Source organism: Eumetopias jubatus, unplaced genomic scaffold (genome assembly GCF_037043125.1).
Source record: "Eumetopias jubatus isolate StellerSeaLion01/CBP00866 unplaced genomic scaffold, mEumJub1_p1.0 scaffold_15, whole genome shotgun sequence".
In the NCBI taxonomy this organism is placed as follows: domain Eukaryota; kingdom Metazoa; phylum Chordata; class Mammalia; order Carnivora; family Otariidae; genus Eumetopias; species Eumetopias jubatus.
Window position 1 is genome coordinate 59,624,340 of NW_028274821.1, and position 23,171 is coordinate 59,647,510.

The 23,171-nt window shown below is 42.4% G+C and overlaps 1 protein-coding gene across 2 annotated transcripts in view; it reads right to left on the reverse strand.

The window, feature by feature from the left end:
• Nucleotides 1–20,349, reverse strand: part of RNF38 (ring finger protein 38) — a 130,363-nt gene extending 110,014 nt beyond the window's left edge. For both annotated transcript variants that reach the window (XM_028108668.2, XM_028108666.2), the window contains exon 1: nt 20,245–20,349. The gene's annotated coding sequence lies outside the window, so the exon portion shown is untranslated. The remainder of the gene's footprint in view (nt 1–20,244) is intronic.
• Between the last annotated feature and the right edge of the window lie 2,822 nt (nt 20,350–23,171).

The window sequence follows — 23,171 nt, forward strand, 5'->3', positions numbered from 1 at the left end:
TGAGTAGGCCTGGTACAAAGCCGACACTCATATTTATTTGTTGTATTTAAGTCATTAGAAAGGCCATTTCACATTATAAACTGGTACTCTCAGTTTGGATACAAGTCTTCTGTTTTAGAGACAGTGTGAGTCTGATCACCTGTAGACACGAGGGAAAAGCCTCGTTTCTGGGACCATGAATTTTTTTTTTTTAAAGATTTTATTTATTTATTTGAGAGAGCCAGAATGAGAGAGAGAGAGAGAGCACATGAGAGGGGGGAGGGTCAGAGGGAGAAGCAGACTCCCTGCTGAGCAGGGAGCCTGATGTGGGACTCGATCCCGGGACTCCAGGATCATGACCTGAGCCGAAGGCAGTCGCTTAACCAACTGAGCCACCCAGGCGCCCCTGGGACCATGAAATTTAATACTAATCCCTAGGCCTCGGAAAATTCACATTAATATCATCGTGTGGCCCATCTCCTGTAGATTCCTCAATAAGTTTTTCCATTAAGATTTCAATATGAACTGTTTATCTTTTGGGTAAAGCAAAGTACACTGTACAAAAATTATTTGTAATTACTCAAAGGGGTCATAGAAAAAGTAGTGGTACTCATAAATCACACAAGTATGAAGATATGTACATATTATATTCGAACAAAGGCAGTAGGCATGATACTCCAGGCCCAGGTGATCCTTCCAAATAATAGAACTATGCACTCCACTCTGTCCATCTAGTTTCCCTAGTCATCTCTCTGATCACCAAGAAACAGACTACATCATTTTTCCTACAAACTCCCAACCTCAGGCTGTTCTTCCCAGAAGGGTAACTAACTGAAAAATACTACCTTGAAACTCCTGATCAGTTAACAGAAACAAAGTTCTGGATTCTGTCAATGAAATGCAGACCTTAACCATACCTTTGAAATGTCTCAATCAGGTTTATTAATCATACAGATCTCTACTCATGTACTATAGAAAATATGTGGAGACACAGATCCTGGAAACTGTATAACTCACGTGACAAATGAAATTATTTACATTTATTGTATAGCTAAGGATGGAAGGCAACAACAAACAAGTTAAAATACAGATAAATCTAAATAACTGTTGTAAATCTCACTAAGTGCATAAAACATTTTTAAAAATCATTCTCAAAATACGTAATATAAAAAAATAACATAAATGCTAGATTATATCTACAGAAAAAAAAGAGTAGAGAAGCATAGATGTACTGAAATTTTAGATGCTTGTCTAAAAATTATAAAGACACAAAAGATACTATTTAGCTTTGCTTCTATTAGGGAAAACTTAAAAACCTTTTAAAAATCTACATGGACCAATAACACATGAAAAAATGCTCAGTAACGTCAGCCATTAGGGAAATGCAAAGCAAAACCACAATGAACTACCAATGCACCCCCAGTAGAATGTCTATAATCAAAAAGACAGGAAATAATAAGTGTTGATGGGAATGTGAAGAATTTAGGACTCTCATACATTGCTGGTGGAAATGAAAAATGAAATTGTGCAACCAACTTGGAAAAGTGTGGCAGTTCCTCAAAAGGTTAAACACGGTTACTAGACCCAGCAATTCCATTCTTAGGGTGCGAGCGTGTATGTGTGTGTGTATCTAAGAGAAATGTAAACATATGTCCACACAAGATCTAGTACACAAATGTTCATAGCAGCATTATTCATAATAGTCCAAAAACGGTGCAACCTAAATGTCCACTAATTGATTAATGGATAAATAATATGTAGTATACTCATACAATGATTATTTGGCCATAAAAAGGAATGAAACACTGACATACGTTACAACATGGATGACCCTGAAAACATTATGCTAAGAGAAAGAAGCCAGTCATAAAAGACCATATGTTGTATGATTCCACTTACATAAAAGGTCCAGGATGGAAAAATCTATAGAGACAGAAATTAGATTAGCTGTTGCCTACCACTGGGGCAGGAGGAAATGGAGAGCGATTGCCAGTGGGTACAGGGTTTCTTTCTGGGGTGATGAAAAGATTCTAGAATTAGATAGTGGTGACAGTTGCACAATTGTGAATATACCAAAACACCAAACGTGTTGAATTTTATACTTCATATGGGTGAATTGTATGATATGTGAGTTCTATCTTAATAAAGCTGTTAAATTTTTAAAAAGAATGAGATAGGGAGGCACAATGGGAAGTTTCTGGGGGTACCTGTCATATTTTATTTCTTGACCTATTGGTTACACAAGTGTGTTCACTTTGTGATGATTCACTGAGCTGCAAACTCAGAAGATATGAATGTTGCTATCTCTGTTGTCTGTCAAATAAAGGTTTTAATAAAGAAAAACTAGATCTATAAATTCTAACTTGGAAAGAGATCCAAGATATAAAGTTGAAAAAAAGCAAGTTACAAAATAATATATATTATGGCCCCACTTTTTATAACAGGTATGTGCATAATAAAAACAAAAGCACTTAAATATACATACACCAACTTGTTCTCACTGATCTCTCAAGAATTCAGATAGAGACTTTTTATTTTCTGATACATATTTCTGCAATGTTTGATTTTTTGGCATGTGCATTTTTGTAATCAGAAGACAATAAACGTAAACATTTTTAAAGAACTTTTAACACATACAGAAAGATTTTAATAAAGATGAGAACAGAAATTCCTCAATCAGGGGTGCCTGGGTGGCTCAGTCGGTTAAGCGTCTGCCTCTGGCTCAGGTCATGATCTCAGGGGCCTGGGATCAAGCCCCACATTGGGCTCCTTGCTCACCAGGGAGTCTGCTTCTCCCTCTTCCTCTGCCCCACCCTTCCACTCATACGCACACACACTCTCTCTAAGTAAATAAAATCTTTAAAAAAAGAAATTCCTGAATCAGTATACAAAAACACAGAAACAATAAATTCAAAAAATACAAATAATAATAAAAGACAATTATTCTTTTAAAAATAACAACCATCTGGGGCGCCTGGGTGGCTTAGTTGGTTAAGTGTCCAACTCTTGATTTGGGAGACTCTTGATTTGGGATCAGGTCATGATCTCAGGGTTGTGAGATCCAGCCCAGAGTGGGCTCTGTGCTGAGCGCTGAGCCTGCTTAAGATTCTTTCCCTCTCCCTCTGCCCCTCCCCCTCCCTCTCTAAAAATAAATAAGTTAAGAAAATAATGACCATCATTTGATTGCTTCATTTTCATTATATCTATTTTACAGATGAATACAGATTTTAATCTAATCAAAAAGAATAAAATACAACGTATTAAGATTAAGAAAGCTGACAAAATCATATTTACAGAGGAAATTTTTAAAAAGTAAAAGAAGATAATAAACTCACTTTTTTTTAAAGCTGGAAAAGGAATTTAATTTTCTACAAAATATATCTAATTCACCAAAACTGAATACTTGCCCCCCACCCTGCCCCATACACACAAAAAATAAAAAAACTGAGGGCGCCTGGGTGGCTCAGTCATTAAGAGTCTGCCTTCGGCTTGGGTCATGATCCCAGAGTCCTGGGATCGAGTCCCACATTGGGCTCGCTGCTTGGCGGGAAGCCTGCCTGTCCCTCTCCCATTCCCCCTGCTTGTGTTCCTGCTCTCGCTATCTCTCTCTCTGTCAAATAAATAAATAAAATCTTAAAAAAATAAGAAAACTGAGTGGAATAAAATAAAAAACAAAATAGAAATGGTTATTGCTCCTTCAACCACAAACACCATTTTTCCATGCTACCAAAATCCTGATGTCAAGGATGGCACAAGGAGGAAAATTACAGGCCTTCCCCCTTCTGAATATATTCCAAAGACCTAAATACTAACAAATCAATATAGTACTATGAGATTTACTCCAGAAATTTAGAGATAATTCCATAATGAAAATTAAATAATATAATTCAGCATATAAATAGGTTGAAAGAAACAATCTCCAAGGGGTAGATAACTGAGTTGAAAAGCATCTGACAAATTTATCCTTTCTGAGAAAAACACTAAATAAATAAAAATACTCCTTTAACTTTTCAGGTTTCAGACCCACAGTCAGCCCGACAATAAATAGTGAAGCACACCTGAGGCAGCCTCATTAAAGTCAAGTACATGGCACTGTTAGAGCTCAGCCAATGAAACAAGAAGGAAAAAAAAAAGAGGAAAATGCTGAAAAGGAGTCTAAATTAGCACTCTCTACCAATAATAAAGTTGTCCAATTGGAATACCCAATAAAAACCTGTGAAAAATTACTAAAACAACTACAAGAGCTTAGAAAATAGGAAGGTTTTAAAATAAATACACAAAAATCAACAGCTTTTCCTAACAGCAAAATTCAAGAAGTATGATGAAAACGCCCCACTGTCAAAAGCAAAAAGAATGTGAAATACATTGACAAATGTGAATTAAGCTACAAACTTCACAAATACATTTCCAATCAGGTTATCAATGGGATTTGAGGGAATCCTGACAAACACTTTTAAAAACTGTATCTGGAAGGGAAAAAAAGTATGTGATGAAAGCCAAAAATGTTCTCCAAAATAAAAGTAACTATGAGGATCTGCCCTACCAAGAACTTAGCTGTATGAAACCACAATAAGTAAAATGTGTAATACTGGTGCCAGAATAGAGACAGATCAATAGAACAGAATGCAGACACAGATCAAAGTTTTTTTTTAAAGATTTTATTTATTTATTTGACAGAGAAAGCGAGAGAGGGAACACAAGCAGGGGGAGTGGGAGAGGGAGAAGCAGGCCTCCCGCCAAGCAGGGAGCCCAATGCAGGGCTCAATCCCAGAACCCTGGGATCATGACCCGAGCTGAAGGCAGACGCCCAACGACTGAGCCACCCAGGTGCCTTCAGATCAAGTATTAATGGAAATTCAGTATATGATTAAAACTATTATGTTAAGGGACACCTGGGTGAAAGCGTCTGCCTTCAGCTCAGGTCATGATCTTAGGGTCCTGGGATGGAGCCCAGAGTCAGGCGCCCTGCTCATCGGGGAGTCTGCTTCTCCCTCTGCCTGCCGCTCCCCCTGCTTGTGCTCTCTCTCTCTCAAATAAAATCTTATAAAATAAATAAATAAATAAAACTATCATGTTAAATATATAAGGAACTGTTTAAACTTTGTTATGTACATATCAAATACAACGGAATCGTGTACAGCTATTAAGAATGAGGTAAATTATACTGATGTAGAAAGATGGTCACAATGTGGGGCGCCTGGGTGGCTCAGTCAGTTAAGCGTCCAACTCTTGATTTCGGCTCAGGTCATGATCTCAGGGTTGTCAGATGAGCCCCATGTCGGTTCCAAGCATAGCTTGAGACTCCCCCTCTCCCTCTGCCCCTCCCCCTGCACTCTTTATAAAATAAATAATTTTTTTTAAAGATTTTATTTATTTATTTGACAGAGAGAGTGAGAGACCACAAGCAGGGGGAGGAGTAGAAGGAGAGGGAGAAGCAGGCTCCCAGCTGAGCAGGGAGATCCATGCAGGGCTCGATCAAAAAGGACCCTGGGGGGTGCCTGGGTGGCTCAGTTGTTAAGTGTCTGCCTTCTGCTCAGGTCATGGTCCCAGGGTCCTGCTTGTGTTCCCTCTCTCGCTAGGTCTCTCTCTGTCAAATAAATAAAATCTTAAAAAAAAAAAAAAAAGGACCCTGGGATCATGACCTGAGCCGAAGGCAGACACTTAACCATCTGGGCCACCCAGGCTACCCTAAATAAATCTTAAAAAAAAAAAAAAAAAAAAAGATGGTCACAATGTAGTATGATGTAAAAAGAATTTATTCAATAGGAAATACAATATGATTCCTTGTATGTTAAATATGTATATTAATTTAGAGCCATATAAAATGTCTGGAAGGTTACACCTACCAAAATAGTACTGTCACTACCCCTGGGATTACAGCAGAGAGGATAGGGGTGGGGTGGACGTTAAATAAATGGGAAAATAAAGTAAAGAGCGGAACAGGACTCAGAGGGTCCATCAGTCAGGTTTCCAACAGTGAAGAGATAACAAATTCAAATTAGAATAATCTGCAAGTGGTCTACTTGTAAAAGGAATAATTACTAAATTAGGTGAGGCCTACAGAAATCACAGAGGGTAGAAGAGGAACCAGGACTAACAAGTCCTTTATTCCTTTGGCACCCAAAAAAGGCAGGAGATAGAGATTCCCAGAACCCAGGTAATAAAATGCAGGCTTCCACGAGAGCAGAAGGGATAAATATTGACTTCATTCTCCTTCCCTTCACATCTCCTAAGGCTGAAACCAAGAAGAAGCCAGAGGATCTGGGAGCTCTTTCCCTGGGGCAGAGAGCCAGGTGGAACAGGGTGGAGGACAGATCTGGAGAAGTAAATGGGAGACTATCTGGCCCAGTTTTCTTATCCCTTTTTATAAAATTAATTACATAAATAGAAGTACAATCTCTTTAGTAAAAATTGAAACCTTCAAAGAAAGCTAAAATCCCACCCTCCATAATGCTGGATCCTTCTCCAGAAGTAATCATCTTTCTTACTATCCTTTTGGTGGGGTCTACTGTGGATGTTTTCTAGACAGAGACACATACTCACCACAATAAAACACAGAATTATTTAATGAGGTGTTATTTGCCTAACATGGACAGTATTTTTTCTAAGTTTTATTTAAATTCCAGTTAGTTAACATACAGTGTAATATTTGTTTCAGGTATATGATATAGTGGTTTGACACTTCCTACAACACCCGGTGGTGGTCATCAGAAGCACACTCCTTCATTCTCATCACCTATTTCACCATGAACAGTATTATTACTTTCAGCAAACTTTTCTTCACCATTTTCAGTTACAAAGTAATGCTCAAGAAGCCAAGACGGTTTGATTCTCCTCAATATTATTTATATTCTACCTCAAGGGATCTCAAAATATACTGCCCCGGATGTATTAGCATCACCTAGAAATTTGTTTAAAATGCAAAATATCGGGGCGCCTGGGTGGCTCAGTCGTTAAGCGTCTGCCTTTGGCTCAGGTCATGATCCCAGGGTGCTGGGATCAAGGATCAGGCTCCTTGCTCGGTGGGAAGCCTGCTTCTCCCTCTCCCACTCCCTCTGCTTGTGTTCCCTCTCTCGCTGTATGTGTCTCTGTCAAATAAATAAAATCTTTAAAAAATAAATAAATAAAATAAAATGCAAAATATCAGGCCCCACCCTAGTGTGGAGAATCAAAAGCTCCGGAAGATGGGGCCAAGTAGTCTTGCTTTTAACCAGCCCTACAGATGCCTATCATACAGGCTCAAGTTTGAGAGCCACTAACTACTCCACCTCCTGGCTACTCTAAACTATTCCACTATCATCTGTGCCTTTGCTAGACATCTGCATTTTAAAAAGATTCCCAGGTGATGCATAAATAAAGTGTGAGAGGTGTTGGTTTACCTCAGAGCCATAAACTCAATCCCAATCCATATTACACACTGGCATCCACACACAGAGCATCTATGAATGGTTCTGGGGATGGGAAGGGGAGAAGCCAGCAGAAAGTGCAATGGTATCTAATCTCTTTGAATTTGAACCTATCATTCCTGTGGGAAAAACATTAGCAGTGCATGCCCTAGTTAGGCAGAGCATGCTAGCATTGTCAACTTTTGTGCGTGAAAGATAGCAAATAACTACCGTTAAACCACCATGGAAATGTGATGCTCTTAATTGTCAACTGTACGTCAAATTTAAGTTCTCATTTTCCTTTTAAAGTAAGTGACCCTAGGTGTAATAAAATTACGTAAGACTGGCTAACCTTTGTAGTGAGATCTATCGTTTTAAAACAAACCACTGTTGATAGATCCTTTCTGTTCTAACAAGGATACCTTTGCCAACATCTGTAAGTCTACTCACTCATCCACCACTTCCATACAGCTTGTGGGGAGAGGAAAGTGTCCCCAGAATTCCATCTTTAACTTCCTGCTGTCTCTCTCAAAGGCTCAGAAATCTTTTTTTCCTTTCTTTCCTCTTTTTTCCCTTTCTTCCTCTTTTTTTAAAGAAATTTTCTTTCAGAACCTGCACCTTAAGGCCCCCGCCTCAGCCTCTCCCTTTGCTCTTCTCTCATTTTCCTCCCTTGAGTCTAAGGTCTGCCCTGAATCAACTGCAAACATGTTGACTTAATCAGGAAATCTGCCAGGGGTACTACATACACATTTGTGCTTGAGAACAGTCTCACTGCTCCATCCAGCCTGACTCAGTCTAATACAACAATCTGCCTTTTTTTTTTTTTTCTTAAAGGCACTTCCAGTTTCACTTCTAGTTCCTACCAGGTTTACGCCCTGCCCTACTGCAACACAGCCCCCCTCTTTGAGCTTTCCTGACCCAGGAAGTAGCACAGACAATTCTGTGGGGCCCATATCCAATTTGACTTGCCTCTCCCTCCTTAAAAGCAATCTTGGAATCAAAATTTCTAAAGCTCCTTTTCAATTTGGAATCAAAATTTCTAAAGCCCCTCTTTTTTTTTTTTTTTTAAAGATTTCATTTATTTATTTGAGAGAGAGAGCCAGAGAGTGAGCACAAGCAGGGGGAGCAGCAGAGGGAAAGGGAGAAGCGGGCTCCCTGCGCCGGACTCGATCCCAGGATCCTGGGACCATGACGACCTGAGCCAAAGGCAGATGCTTAACCGACTAAGCCACTCAGGTGTCCCTCCAAAGTCCTTTTTCAATTTGGTAACTTTTCTTACATAGAAACAAAGTTTTAATCAAACTTTAAAATAAATTTAGGGGGGTGCCTGGGTGGCTCAGGTCATGATCTCAGGGTCCTGGGAATGAGCCCCACATCAGGATCCCTGCTCACCTGGGAGTCAGCTTCTCCCTCTGTCCCTCCCCCTGCTTGTGCTCGCTCTGTCTCTGTCTCTCTCAAATAAATAAATAAAATCTTTTAAAAAAATAGGGGCGCCTTGGTAGCTCAGTCATTAAGCGTCTGCCTTCGGCTCAGGTCATGATCCCAGGGTCCTGGGATCAAGCCCCACATCGGGCTCCCTGCTCCGCGGGAAGCCTGCTTCCCCCTCTCCCACTCCCCCTGCTTGTGTTCCCTCTCTCGCTCTCTGTCAAATAAATAAACAAAATCTTTAAAAACAAAAAATAAAAATTAAATAAAATAAATTTAGGCCCTGGGGTTTTAACTACATAGCACCAGGAAAAATAACATAACTATTCTATCAAACAATTGTACTTCAAAAGGAAACATATTTACATCTCCGATGTGCTAGAGAAAGATTTTGGTATGGCAAAACTAGTTTGATTTCTATCCCCACCCCACAAAACCATTTATGTTAAAATTAAAATCACTTATGTCAGTTGAAAAAGAGTTAATTTTTTAGAAGATTTCAGACTCTAAACATTCTAGTCAAATTCTGACTTTTGTTTTGACCTTAACATAGAAATTAGTATCATGAGTTGTACACAAACTCATTTTAAGGGAGATCTTTTGACTTGTTGCCTTTGTTGGTTTTTTGGTTTTGTTTTTTGGTTTTTTTGCACACAATGGTAGCTTTTATTTAAAGCTCAAAAATATCATAGATTAGAATTAATTTGTTTTCAACAATACATGCACAATTTTTAAAAAGAAACACTGGATAATTAGATCACAAGAGTTCATGGCTCATTCCTGACATATAGCAAACATAGTCAACAATAATGTCTTCCGTTAGAGCCCCCAAACATAACTTTTTTTTTTAAAGATTTTATTTATTTATTTATTTGACAGAGAGAGACACAGCAAGAGAGGGAACACAAGCAGGGGGAGTAGGAGAGGGAGAAGCAGGCTTCCCGCGGAGCAGGGGGCCCGATGTGGGGCTCGATCCCAGGACCCTGGGATCATGACCTAAGCTGAAGGCAGACACTTAACGACTGAGCCACCCAGGCGCCCCCATAACTCTTGATGTGTTCTGAAGCTAAGCGTCTTAAAGAAACCCAAACAAGTAAATGAGTGGAAATTCCTCAATTATCTGGATTAACCAGTCTTTATCCTGTCTGAATAGAAAGAATATCTTCCTCTGATGAATTAATTCCGTATCGTTTAGTAATCTGAAAAGCAAAGAATTCCTTCTTCCTTTCTAGGGATCCAAAAGCGAAGTAGGAGAAAAAGACTGTTGGCAGTGCTCTGCTAAAAAAACAGGCCATGTTCCGAAAGTCTGTAAGTACTGTACTTGGTTTTGACCTTAGAAACTCATTTTCCCACAGCACATTTTCTAAACTGATGGCCCACCAATGCCTATTAAGCCTACAGCATAAATGAAATAATATTAGAAACATCATCTATAACTGTTTATAAGAAAATTTCCTCATCTCAGATTCCAACTCTAGGCCACCTAAAGACAGAGAATTTTTAACAAGCATTCCAACCAATTTTGAAGTAGTTCACTTGGTAACCACAATGCCACATTATCTTCCTCAAATAATCCACTGTCTCAGACAGCATCAACCCAACACATAAGCGTCTCCAACTAATACCTGAATGTTCATATTTTAGCCCCTGAATAGATATGTTTATGCTTTAGCTTGTGACAAATCAACTTATTATGGAAATTAAGAAGGCTAAAAAGAAAAAAAAAGGCTAAAAAGAAGTCTAACATCTATTCTTGTGATATTTGGGGGGAAGGTACCCATATCCACAAAAAGGTGAGATTCAGAAGTTCCTCTGAGTAGGGCCAAATATTTCCTTGAGAATTTTTTATCCACTTAAGTGCTCAAAAAGCACTCAGTTAAGACCCTAATGTTCAGAATCATAGAACATGGAAGATTTTCTAAGAAGCAATTTAAATATGCCTATTCTAATGTGAACCCACCCACCCCAATGCAGGCACTCCTACTCCTTATGTAAAAAAGTAATGAATGACTTTAAAAAAATCAATTAAATAATCCAAATCCAATAATTCAGAACTTAAAAAAAAAGAGTATATTTCTCAGGAGCAAAGGTAAAAACTAAAGATTGCAAATTCTTTTCAGTGGCTAAAGCAGTGATCACCTTTGCTTACATTCAACCTCTTATTACCAAAACTAACTGTTAAGTTTGCTTTAAAAAAAAAAATGAGATGCAGTAAAGCATGATGGCTAAAAATATAGACTCTGGAACTAGACAGCTTGAGTTCATATCCTAGATAACACTCTTAATAGCTGCATCATCTCTAGCAAGTTATTTAACCTGTGTTCCAGTTTCTTCATCTGCACAATAACGATAATAATAGCATCAACCTTAAAGGACCAAGGCACAAATTAAATGAATTAATCCAGGTAAAGCACTTAGAACAGAGCTTTGCACACAATAAATGATGACTACCACCTAGATATTTAAAAATAAGTAGGATCTGGAAAAACTGAAGGCATTCCAAGCTGAAGAATCAAAGAAACAGGTCAAAAAGTGATACACATATAGACAACAAGGCATCCTATTTCCCTGGAGAATAATGTTCATGAGGAAAAATAGTAGAGATTAAAATAATTATGCTGGTCTTGAATGCCAGATGAAAAAATATTTCTTGGGCGCCTGGGTGGCTCAGTTGGTTAAGCGACTGCCTTCGGCTCGGGTCATGGTCCCGGAGTCCTGGGATCGAGTCCCACATCGGGCTCCCAGCTCGGCAGGGAGCCTGCTTCTCCCTCTGACCTTCTCCCCTCTCATGCTGTTTCTCTCTCTCTCTCTCTCAAATAAATAAATAAAATCTTAAAAAAAAAAAAAGAAAAAATATTTCTTTTACTTAGGAGGCAACCACATAAATTTTTGGTCTGGTTAGATCTGTGCTTTAGCAACATTATCATGGTTATATATCACTATTATTAATGCAATTTAGATGTTCTCCCCCTTTTATTAAGGGTTACCATACCCCAAAATGCATTTGTTCTGCTAACGTAGTCAGAATCTATCACTGAACTGTTGCCTATCTGAATTGTATCTGAAATCCTCACTGTGCCTGGTACACAGCAGGCATTCAATAAATGTTTTACCATTACTTTTAGTGGCCACCAGAGAGCAGTGAAGTAAGCAGAGGTTACTACCCAAAGGAAATATATATTATAAATGAAGCAAATGAAGTAGCCAAATAACAGTTTATAATTAAGCTAAAATAAAGTCACTGCTGAGCAATATACTTGCCTAAAACATTGGGGGTGGGGAGGGAGAGATCAACCTCACTTTTCATTGAAAGCAGATAAAATGGATCCTAATTTTAAATCTCATAAAATTTAGCTGTCAAATTGGTAGTCTTTTCTAAGAATTATATGGGCAATATCTTTGTAATAGACTACACTGTAGTCTTATGTGAAGATTAATTTAAGGTAGATTTCTTCAAGCTATCTGCACTCCCACGTTCCTTGCAGTGTTATTCACGACAGCTGAGATAGGGACCTAAGTGTCCAACAAATGAATGGATGAAGGAAGATTTAGCATATAAGTACAACAGAATATTATTCAGCCATTAGAAAGAAGGAAAGCCTGCCATTTGCAACAACATGGATGAACCTGGAGGACATAATGTTAAGTGAAATAAGCCAGAGAAAGACAAATACGGTACTATCTCACTTATATGTGGAATGTAAAATAAAAAAAAAATTGTTTTTAATTTAAAAAGTCAAACTCATAGAAAAAAAGCAGAATGGTGGTTAGCAGGGTCTGGGAAGTAGGGAAAATAGGGAGATGTTGGTCAAAGGCACAAGCCTTCAATTATAAGTTCTGAGAATCTAATGTACAGCATGGTGACTATAGTTAATAATACTGTATTATATTCTTGAAATTTGCTACGAGAGATCTGAAACATTCTCATAAAAAAAGGTAACTATATGAGGTGATGGATGTATTAATAAACCTGACTGTGGTAATCATTTCAAAATGCATTCATATATCAAATCATCACATCGCACACTTTTGTCAATAAAAAAAAAAGTGGGGGAGAGGGGCGCCTGGGTGGCTCAGTCGTTAAGCATCTGCCTTCGGCTCAGGTCATGATCCCAGGGTCCTGGGATCGAGCCCTGCATCAGGCTCCCCACTCTGCGAGAGGCCTGCTTCTCCCTCTCCTGTTCCCCCTGCTTGTGTTCCCTCTCTGCCTGACTCTCTCTCTCTCTGTCAAATAAATAAAAATAAAATCTTTAAAAAAAAGGGGGGGGAGATTTCCTCCAACAGGACAAAAATCACTCTAGATAGTAAAAATAAAGGTCCAACTCTTGACCTGACTCCAACAAGTAATCAGATGAAGGTCAAGCCTACAGTACCTATAGGTTTCCATATAGAACACACACTCTCCCTGACTACTTCACTCACCACAGATGTCAGTGCTAATCTTAAGAACAAAAAGGATCTTTTCCCCTCACCTTGCATAAAAGACGACTTGAGTCCACTATCCTAAAGTCTAAAGATAACCTCTGCAGTCAATTGTTTGGTGCACTTTAAAAAAAAAAAAGTTTGTTTGAGACACTAATCAGAGTAATATACTAATAGTTAACATAGTAAGAAAAAAGTTTTCACTAGGAGATTACCAATGGAGCTTGGAAGCACACCATGACATAGGATGGTTGATATAAGAATTTATTAAGCATATAGGGGTGCCTGGGTGGCTCAGTCATTAGGCGTCTGCCTTCAGCTATGGTCATGCTCCCAGGGTCCTGGGATTGAGCCCCGCGTCCGGCTCCCTGCTCAGCGGGAAGCCTGCTTCTCCCTCTCCCACTCCCCCTGCTTGTGTTCCTTCTCTTGCTTTGTCTCTCTCTGTCAAATAAATAAAATCTTTAAAAAAAAAGTTTATTAAGCATATATCCCCACACTGATTTTCTTCTTGGGGTGGTAGGAGAAAATCAGCTTCCCAAAAATGTCAGAGCTTACTTTTAGAAATAAAAGAAGCTGGATTAGTAAGAGCACGCCCTGGAGAGTAAGTAAGATATGTATTTGGCTTTCTTGAGCAATCAGTCATTCTGGCAACACAAACACAAAGCCAAGTAGGCTGAGATTTCTACTCACCTTCTTCTAAAGTAATTTTCTGTTACAATTTTAGTCCTAAAAAAAAAACAAACCTAAAAAAAAAGTTCAGGCTGTCTTATGCTTTTTAAAGCTTCAAGTATCTTGCAAGTATTAGAATTTAAAATGTATTCAATTAAACACATTCCCATCAGCATTACCAACAACGCTCCATTATCCATTTTGGTACTGTCTCCAGATGATTTTTAATCCCCGCCTGACTTCTCCCTACCAACAAGGACTTGGATACCATCTTTACCCTGCCTGCCCCCATTACTTGGTTGTGCTTGGGGAATTATAATTACAGTGATCCCGCCTTTAGAACATCCTCAGAGCACAAAGCCTCTTTGTATAACTGGGGGTGAGGGGGGCGCCTTCCAGGCTCCACAGCAAAGGGTGGGTGGTGGCAACCCAGGCAGCAGAGAAGGAAGAGGAGCTGGAGCCACTATGATGGTCCTCAAGTCTAGCTCAATACTATTGGAGGAGTTTTACTTAAGGGTACCCAGACCCAGTCAAAAGGCTCTATAAAGCCTCTGCACCCCTCACATGTGGGGAGATCCCCTGACAGATGGATAGACCACCACCAAGCCCAAAAGACCAGGGAGAAGAAGGAAGCATGATAAAAGGGAGAAAAGAAAGCACAAACTGAAGCACAGTCTTCGGTGTCGTTCTCAGCACCTCAGGTAATGAAGTCTCTGACAATGAAGGCTATCACCCCCATGTACCAGTGGTTAGTACTGGGATTATGGCACCCAACAGATGCTCAAATATGTACTGAGGCAGCAACAAAACTCTATATAGGAAGACAAATGTATTAAAACAATTATTAAATAAGACAGCCTAAAAGCCAAATGAAAAATACTTTGGTTAATTATGAGAGTCTCAACTCCTATTTACAAAAGCAATTACAAAATGGATACTTGTTTTTACTTTTAGACTAGCCTCCCACCTCAGCCTAGTCTTCAAAACTGCTCACTTTCCAGCTCCATAACAATAAAACAGGTTTCAACTGAAGATCAGTAAGCACCATCTTCAGACACCGAAATCAAAGGTGCTGAAGCAGAATGGATACAGACAGGTAACTTTCAACTCAAAGAACATCCCCAAAGCACTACAAAATGTCATACTATTTGCTTGCTACTCTCTTTTCCATGCATGTATTTCTTCCTCTTACCACTTCATCCCTCTGCTTTTTCTTTCAAAAGGATCAAATTATTACATATACCAAAACTCACAATCTCTCCCTTATTTCTACACATACTCTATCACAAAAGCAGACAATACAGTGATAGTTTCCATATCGAGAGACTGGGGGGAACCACTGATAAACTCCAGTATAATCCCATCATTCTCCTCCACCTGTCCAACATCACTCAAGTGTTCTAAGCCATCCTAAAATAGCACTAATATCCATTTAAACAGAACTGGAAAGAAAATTCAAACTGCTTTGGGTAAGGCCCATAGGTGAGAACTGTTTATTTTCCTCGTGTGGGCATAAGACTATTTTTGTTAAACATTTTTAGTTTTAAACACATTTTCTTAAAAAAAAAACAAAAACTTCTTCAAGACAGCAGCAAAAGCACAATGGAACTCTGTAACCATCACCCTGGATCATGTTTAAAAATAATAATAATAAATACAACAGAAACCACTTCAAATGTACCTCTCCCCTGAGCCCGCAGAACAGCACTCTTCCATGACAACTGTTCTGAAAAAACACACTGCCATTATTTGCAAAAGCAGTAGGAAGTCCAGTCTTGTCCTTGGTTCAGCACTACCTCCCTTCCTCTCTCTCCAAGAAAAAAATAAAACAGCAGGAAGCGTAAACAACCACTTAATAGAAAATACAAATGGGTAAATATTTTCAAAATTGGCTAAAAAGCCTCAGGTCTTAAGAAATTCAGGAATGCTAGTGTAGGGGGAATAGGAAGAGAAAAACAACATTGTATTTCCCCCTCAAAGTACGCACTGCAAGATTGCAAGAGCAAATGTCCAAGAAGAAACTACTTTATCTTCTTCAATTACCAGATGCTTTTGTCTTTTTAATATTTCTCTCATTCCATCTTTTCATAAATAATGGTATTTTCAAAATTGTGCATATTTCTCCAGCTCCGTAATAAATTTTACAATTTTAAGCTGAAATTTCGGTTCAACTGAGCATGGTGATGAAAAGCCAGGGGTAGGTTCCTTCCACTGAAAAGTTCAGGTGGAGAAAATTCTCCAAACTAAAGGCCCCAAACTGACCTGCCCTCTTCACAGAGTCCGTAACTATGGATGGCACAGTTAGTTACACATGGAGCAACAAGGCTGCCTCGGAGCCTTCCAAAGTTGCAAGGCCATGCTAGTTCATGAGGCACTCGATGAGAATTAGAAAAGGGGGTGCCCCTCTCTGAAGGGACACATTTCCACAAGAAACACATTTTTTTTTAAGATTTATTCATTTGAGAGAGAGAGAGAGAGGGAGAGTGAGCACAGGGTTGGAGAGAGACAGAGGGAGAGGGAGAGAGAATCTTAAGCAGACTTTACAGAGTGTGGAGACTGATGCGGGGATCGATCTCACAACCCTGAAATCACGACCTGAGCAGAAACCAAAAGTCAGATGCTCAACCGACTGAGCCACCCAGGCACCCCTACAAAATGCTCAATTGGTAAGTGGGGCACAAATGAATTTCCACTCCCACTCACCACACAAAACAGGTGACCTAGTGTTGGGCACAATCTATACAACCTAACACAGCAACCCTGCAAAAGTATACCTGAAGAAGCACTGCACTTCCGAAGTAGGTTTCCAGAAAGAACCTTCCCAAAGACAAACAGGCATTTCACAAATTTCATTACCAGAAATCCTCACATTTGTGAATATAAATTCATTCCTAAACATATTAGGACTAGAGAAAAAAGGGTCTGGCAGAGAAGTAAAACTAGCAAATTTGGGAGAAAGGAAATTCTTCCATCTTGAGGGGGATAATCAGTTGTTATCTGAGACCCTAATCTTTGACTGCAGGTTCAAATAGCTGAAATTTAAATGCATGTCATAAGCTAAAGCACTAAAACAATCACTATCATCTGTGGAAAAGGCACGATCATATACATTTACTGTTGGGGGTTTCCTTTCTCCAAATTTGGTTTTCCTTCTGTTAGCCCTTTTTGCTCCTGCCCTAATCATAAAACTCCATATTGTGACACAAGCGGTTAAAGTTTGTAAAACCTAATAAATAGCCCTGGTGGGCAGTGGGCCCCTTAGCTACCTGCATGAAAATAAGAGGACTAGACAACCACATTATAAAGGGCTTAAGACTCAATAGCTTCCAACCCTATCATTCTTTTATGCCCTACAAAAGAACTAAGTATCACATGGGCCCACATTAGTCCTAGTCATGCAGGAAGGGCAAGAGAAGGTAGCCTGGGGCAAAGCTGAGATGGAGTACAGCCCGGAGTCAGGAGCCCAAGGCAGTGGCTCTCGAATTTTAGTGGGCATCAGAACCTACTGGGGAACTTTTTCAGAATCAGATTTCTGGGTCCCTCCCTACATCAGATAAGTCTGAACGTCCTGGGGCACTTATATTTCGACAAAGCTCAAACTGCTGACCTAGGTCCATTAGAAAGTTTAGAAAGACTGAGGAATCCTCCATGCCTATCAGCAATTCCAAAATAAAAGTCATCCAATGCAATACACTAGGCTTTGCAGGTCAGAAAGGGGTGAGAAAAGGATCACCAGCCTGCATACCTGCCAGGCTGTGCTGGACTGGAGTCTGTAGCAAGAGTTTCATTATTATGAGACAAAAATACTGCACTCTATAAAACAAGAAAATTTTTTGCATGTGAGAAATATTTCAAACACCTGAAAAATATTTAAAATAAGATATTGAATATCTCTGACCCTACACCCAAAATAAGCAAATCCTAATTTGCAATTATCTTATTCAGATTCCTTAGTAATGGAATATTAGATATTATTAAAGCCTTCGGTGTACCCCTGTCCAATGCCATCCCTCATCTTCTGTTCCCAGAGATAATCTCTACTCTGAATACTCTGTTAGTTGTTACCATGCATGTTTTTATACTATTACTATATATGTACAAAGCCACAAACAATATTATTTTGCATGTTTTCAGATTTTATACAAGTGGAAACATTTTGTAAGAATTCTATAACCTGTTCCCCCACCCCATATTATGTTTGTGAGATTCAATCATTTTAACGCATGTGGCTATAGTTTATTTTTCAGTGCTATAAGACTCAATTGGGTGGGACTATCTAACAATTTATGCATTTCCCTTGCTGGTGGCCATTTAGGCTGCAATGAGCATGCTAATACTTCTTTCACACTTTTCTTGGACACCAGGTACTAAGATGTCTTAGAAGCAAAAACGGACATTTTGGGTAAGTATGTATATTAGCTCTCCAATAAGACATCACTACACTACTCTCCAAGGTGGTTATATCCATTTACATTTCCACTAGCAGGAAATAAACGTTGATTTCCCCATAAGTTCACTAACACTTGGTTATCACAGCATTTAAATTTTGCCAGTCTGATGGGTGTGAAATGGCACCTCACTGTTGTTTCCATTTGCATTTCCCTGATTAAAATCTTTGACCAGTGAATTTTCACGCTTTTATACATATTTGTCAAATAGAGGTGTTTCTCAGTTTTTCAAGAAAAATCTAACATATCTTGTCTAAAACAGGGCAGTTCTTCTACAGTACGCATCCAACAGCCACCACAGCTGGAAAGCTGAAGTGCAGGAGGGCAGCGAGAAAACAGCTGTCTTAAACAAGGAATCATTTCGGACAAAGGGCCCTAATTAATGCATTTGCTAATTAGTCTTCCCCTTCCCTCTTTTGTCAAGCCTTACTTCCAAGACAATACTGTGGGCCAGCAGCCTTAGAACAGGAGAGAGAATGGGGGGTGGGGAATGCGAAGGCTAAAACATTTATATAAAAGTATAACTGTCTTTACTCGAAGAAAAGTAATTGTTGCAGACCAATACCTATTACTCATCCTTGTAAAATACCATCCACCTCTAACAGACTCCTTTCAAACTCATCACCCTTGACTCCCTCTTTGAAAAATCCCAACTTTTCTCAGGACTAGACACTGTCCCCTTCCCCTCAGCAACCCTTTCATCTCCCTTCCCCCACAATGACTAAATATCTTCTTTTCCCCCTTTCTATACAGCTTCTATTTTCCAGCGCCACAGGAGCTTCTTCATTGCTCGCTCTCTTACTCTCTCTCTAGAACTCTAAGTGCTCTCCTCCTTCCAAGATGCGTCCACACTCAAAATCACCCATCCTAAAGAAATATAGGAGTCCCATACAGTATATGGCCCTGCCTAACATGCGAGACAGGCGGGTGACTTGTCTCAATCCTCCCCGCTTCCTTCCCCCTTCACGCTTGGGATAACTGTTCCCTAGGGGTTCTCCATGGGTGACAGATCCAGACCACCTGGAAAAAAACTCACTCGGCCTTCTATAGCAGAAATGCTTTACTAGGGCCTTAAAAGCACTCCTGTTTGGGGCACGAACGAAACTTGGACCACTTCACGAAAATGGACACCTTATGGGTGTCTCCACAAAAGCGGGAAGGCCTCCCTCCTATTAATTTCAGCTGGATTGGTTTAGTCCGGGCAATGGTGGGCAAGGTGGCCTGGCAGAGACCAAACGGTCCCCACGATGAGAAGTTTCCGAAGCTCTGCCCCATTCACTCAAGAAAGCCCTCTCCCAGAGAGTACACCCCACACACAACTCTCTCCCCCCGAGGCTCCTCAAATCGGCTCCCCAGGGTACCACCAAGCCCCCAAAGCGGCCCCTTCTCCGCCGTCCCGCACCGCAAGAGATCCTATTTCCTAAGCCCACCTAAGAAGCGTTGGGTGGGCGTGTCTGAGAGTAGGGCCTAGCGCCCCCTCCTCCGGATCAATGTCTCCCGGGTCTCGGGGTCTAGGGGCTCTTCCTCCTCCCAGCCCCCCTGCTCCGGGCCCGCGCCGGCCCAGGGTGGCCCTGGGTCCCAGCCAGGCTACGACTCTCACCGGCTACGTGACCTTGGGCAAGTCACTTCCCCCTGTACGCCTTGGTTTCCTCCTCCGCCAAGCGGAGACCTACAGAGGTCCTGCCCTACCCACCCTAGGGGAGGGGGCTACCCACCGGGTGGGAAAACGCTTTGTGAGCCGCTCGGCGCGACGGGGACGCAGGGCTCACGGGGGCTCCGGGGGCCGGACAAAGCTGACCCGGACAACGCTCCACCCACTCCGCCGCGCCGGACTGCTGGACCACACGCCTTTGGGCCCCCCACCCCCGAAACCAACCCACGCCCCCCCCCGCCCGGCCCGTTCCCGGACCCCGTACCTGCTCCCGGCGCTCGGCCGCAGGCGCCGCCACCCTGGGCGCCCGCCCGGAGAGGCCCGTGGCCCGAAGGGCTGAGGCGGCCGGCAGCGGCGGGCTCGGGCCGGGGCGGCGGCGGCGGGGGTCGCGGGCGGCGCAGGGGCCCGAGCTCGGCGGCGCCCGGCCTGGGAGACGACGACTGAGGCTGGAAGTGCGCGGCGGCCGCAGCTGCTGAGGCGGCGGCGGCGGCGACCGCGGCGGCGGCGCTTCCGCTCATGGCGGGGCCGCGGGCAGCGGCTCCGACTGCGACTCGACTCCGGCGGGCGGGCGCTGGCTGGGCCCGGGCCGGCGGCAGCAGCGGCGGTGGCGGCGACGGAGGCGGCTCCCGGAGGGGGAGGAGGCGGAGCCGGGAAGCGGCGGCGGCGGCGGCGGAGGGGGCGGGGACGCGGAGGGGGCGGAGACGCCGCGCCGCCGCCGCCAATGAGCGGCCGGCTCCTCAGTCGCGGCTCCGGAGCTGGACAGGCGGCGCCGTAGGGCATCCTCAGCCGCGGTCGCTCGCCGAGGCGGGGAAACTAAGGGCCGCCCGCGGGAGAGCCCAGCTCCGGGGGCGGCTCCGCCCCCGGTCCGCCTCCTGGGCACAGACTCGGGCCTCCCAGGCCCGGCCCCACGCCACCCAGGCCCGGCTGCGCCTGGGGCTCAGCTGCGCGGCTTCCTCCGGCGCCAGTGTTTGCGCCCGCGAGTTTGCCAGGGGCTCGGCCCGAGTAGCTGCAGCTCGCCGGCGCGCCCGCCCGCCGGCCTCCCACTGCACCGCTCGTGCCCCCTCGGCCTCCCTCCTTCTCTTCCCCACACTATAGCCAGTCTCCTTTCCCTCCCTCGCTCCCTCTTTTGGCTGTTTGCTCAAAGTTTTTCCCTTTCAGACACTTAGGAAAGAAACTCTCTCTCCTTCTTGAGCTGCGTCTCAGAGATCAATCAGCGGACCCAGAGAGGATAGTAGAGGCAGAAACGAAAGAGAAAGAGGGAGATGCGCTGCCTTCTCCGAATTTAGAGACCCATCTTAAATTATGAGCAAAAGCCAGCTTGGCTCGGCCCTGGCCCCTTGCCCCTTCCTCCGACTTTCTCTTCCTCTTACTTTAAACGCCCTTGTTGTTAAAAGACTTACAGGAAACCATCTAACCCAGCTGGGCCTAGTCTCAAAAGAGAGAGAGGCCGGGAAGTGAGGAAAGGCTTTTGAGCTGTGCTGATGGTGTTCTGAGAAGAATTCTGCAGATTCGTGATCCCCTTGACGGCCCTCCTCTCCTTGGATGGGATGTTGGTTACTCAACCATTTCCTTTTCATGTTTTTCTGATTCTTATATCAAAGCCATAGAGGAGCAGAATAAAACTCAACCATGTGCTAGCAGTGCTGTTAAGTACAGCCGTGTGGGTGAGGGTGCAGCTAAACTGCTGACTAGATCGTTTCAATAAAGCATTATCCTCAGCCTTTCTCCACATGCAGCCACCAACCGGGAACTGAGTAGGGAGAGAACACATTACAAGTTGACTAGGCACAGTGCTACAGTGCTAGGCTGGCCCCATGAGAGAGAAGTGTGGATGAATCTGTGGCAACGGACATTTTAAATTCCACTTTGACAATCACTAGGTACATGATCTTTCAGTCGTCAGCAATGCCAGGCCCTGGGGCTACAAAGAAGATAGAGTCCCAGACTTCAAAGAGTTTACAAGTCTCCTTGGAGGATGGTGAGATAAATTCTTAGAAGTTAAGAGCTTAAGGATGACTAGGAGTTTACCAGGTGAAACAGGCTGGGGGAAGTGGACAGGGAAAATTTTAAGAATGTAATTGGTCAGGGGCACCTGGGTAGCTCAGTCAGTTAGGTGTCCCACTTTTGATCCCTGCTCTTGATCTCAGGGTCCTAGTATTTCCTGAATCCCGTCCTTCACTTTCCCGTGGCAGGTAACATATTACTACTTGGGGCTTCAGTCCCAATGCCTTCTGTAGAATGCCCATAGACTATGGCATTCTTCTCTCCTTTAATAGGTCTCCAGAGCCTTGAACAAAATCATGCCTATTTCCACCCCAATGCCCAAATCCCAGTTTCAACTCTTAAAACTCCAATTTGGTCAAATGTATTTCCCACCAGAAGAAAAGGGGCAGGCAAGCAGTTTAATCCAGTAACCAAAAGACCCCACTGAGGCTGCCTTGCAGGCCAGGAAGAAACAAGGGAGAGAGCCAGGTCAGGCCTTGGGCCACCTCACCTTGCCAGTTAAGGGGTACAAAAGAAAGAATGGACCACAGGAATACCTGGATGGCTCAGTTTCTTAAGCATTTGACTCCAGCTCAGGTCATGATCTCGGGGTCCTGGGATCAACCCCCCGGGGCCATCCTGGTGCTACGTCTGATGTCGGGGGCCCTGCTCAGTGGGGAGTCTTCTACTCCCTCCTCTTCTCCCTCTGCTCCTCCCCCTGCTCATGCTCTCTCTCTCTCTCTCTCGAGTAAATAAATAAAAATCTTAAAAAAAAAAAAAAGAAAGTATGGACCACATCCATGTGTGTTGTTAGGCAAGCGACCAAAGTGACCCAAACTGAGGCAGAGATGGTAGAATCATCAAGACATAGCTGCTGAGGAAGATGAGAGAGAATCAAGGATGAGAAAGATCTTTGGTTTGGGCAACTGGGTGATAGTAGTGCCATTCTTGAAGGTAGGGTATACATGGTGAGGAACAGAGAACTACGATCCCCGTTAAATCAGTTTATTGTAGTGATCCTCATTTTGCTCATCCATATAAGGCAGAAGGGCTGAGGGATTTGGACAAGAGTCATTGCTATACAGTTACTAATGCCTTTCTGAGATTGGCATCGAGAGATTTGCAAAGGAGAGGCAAGATAACAGAATTGGCCATTTCATTTTCTGTTTTTTATTTTTTTTATTGTGGTAAAATATTCATAATAGATCT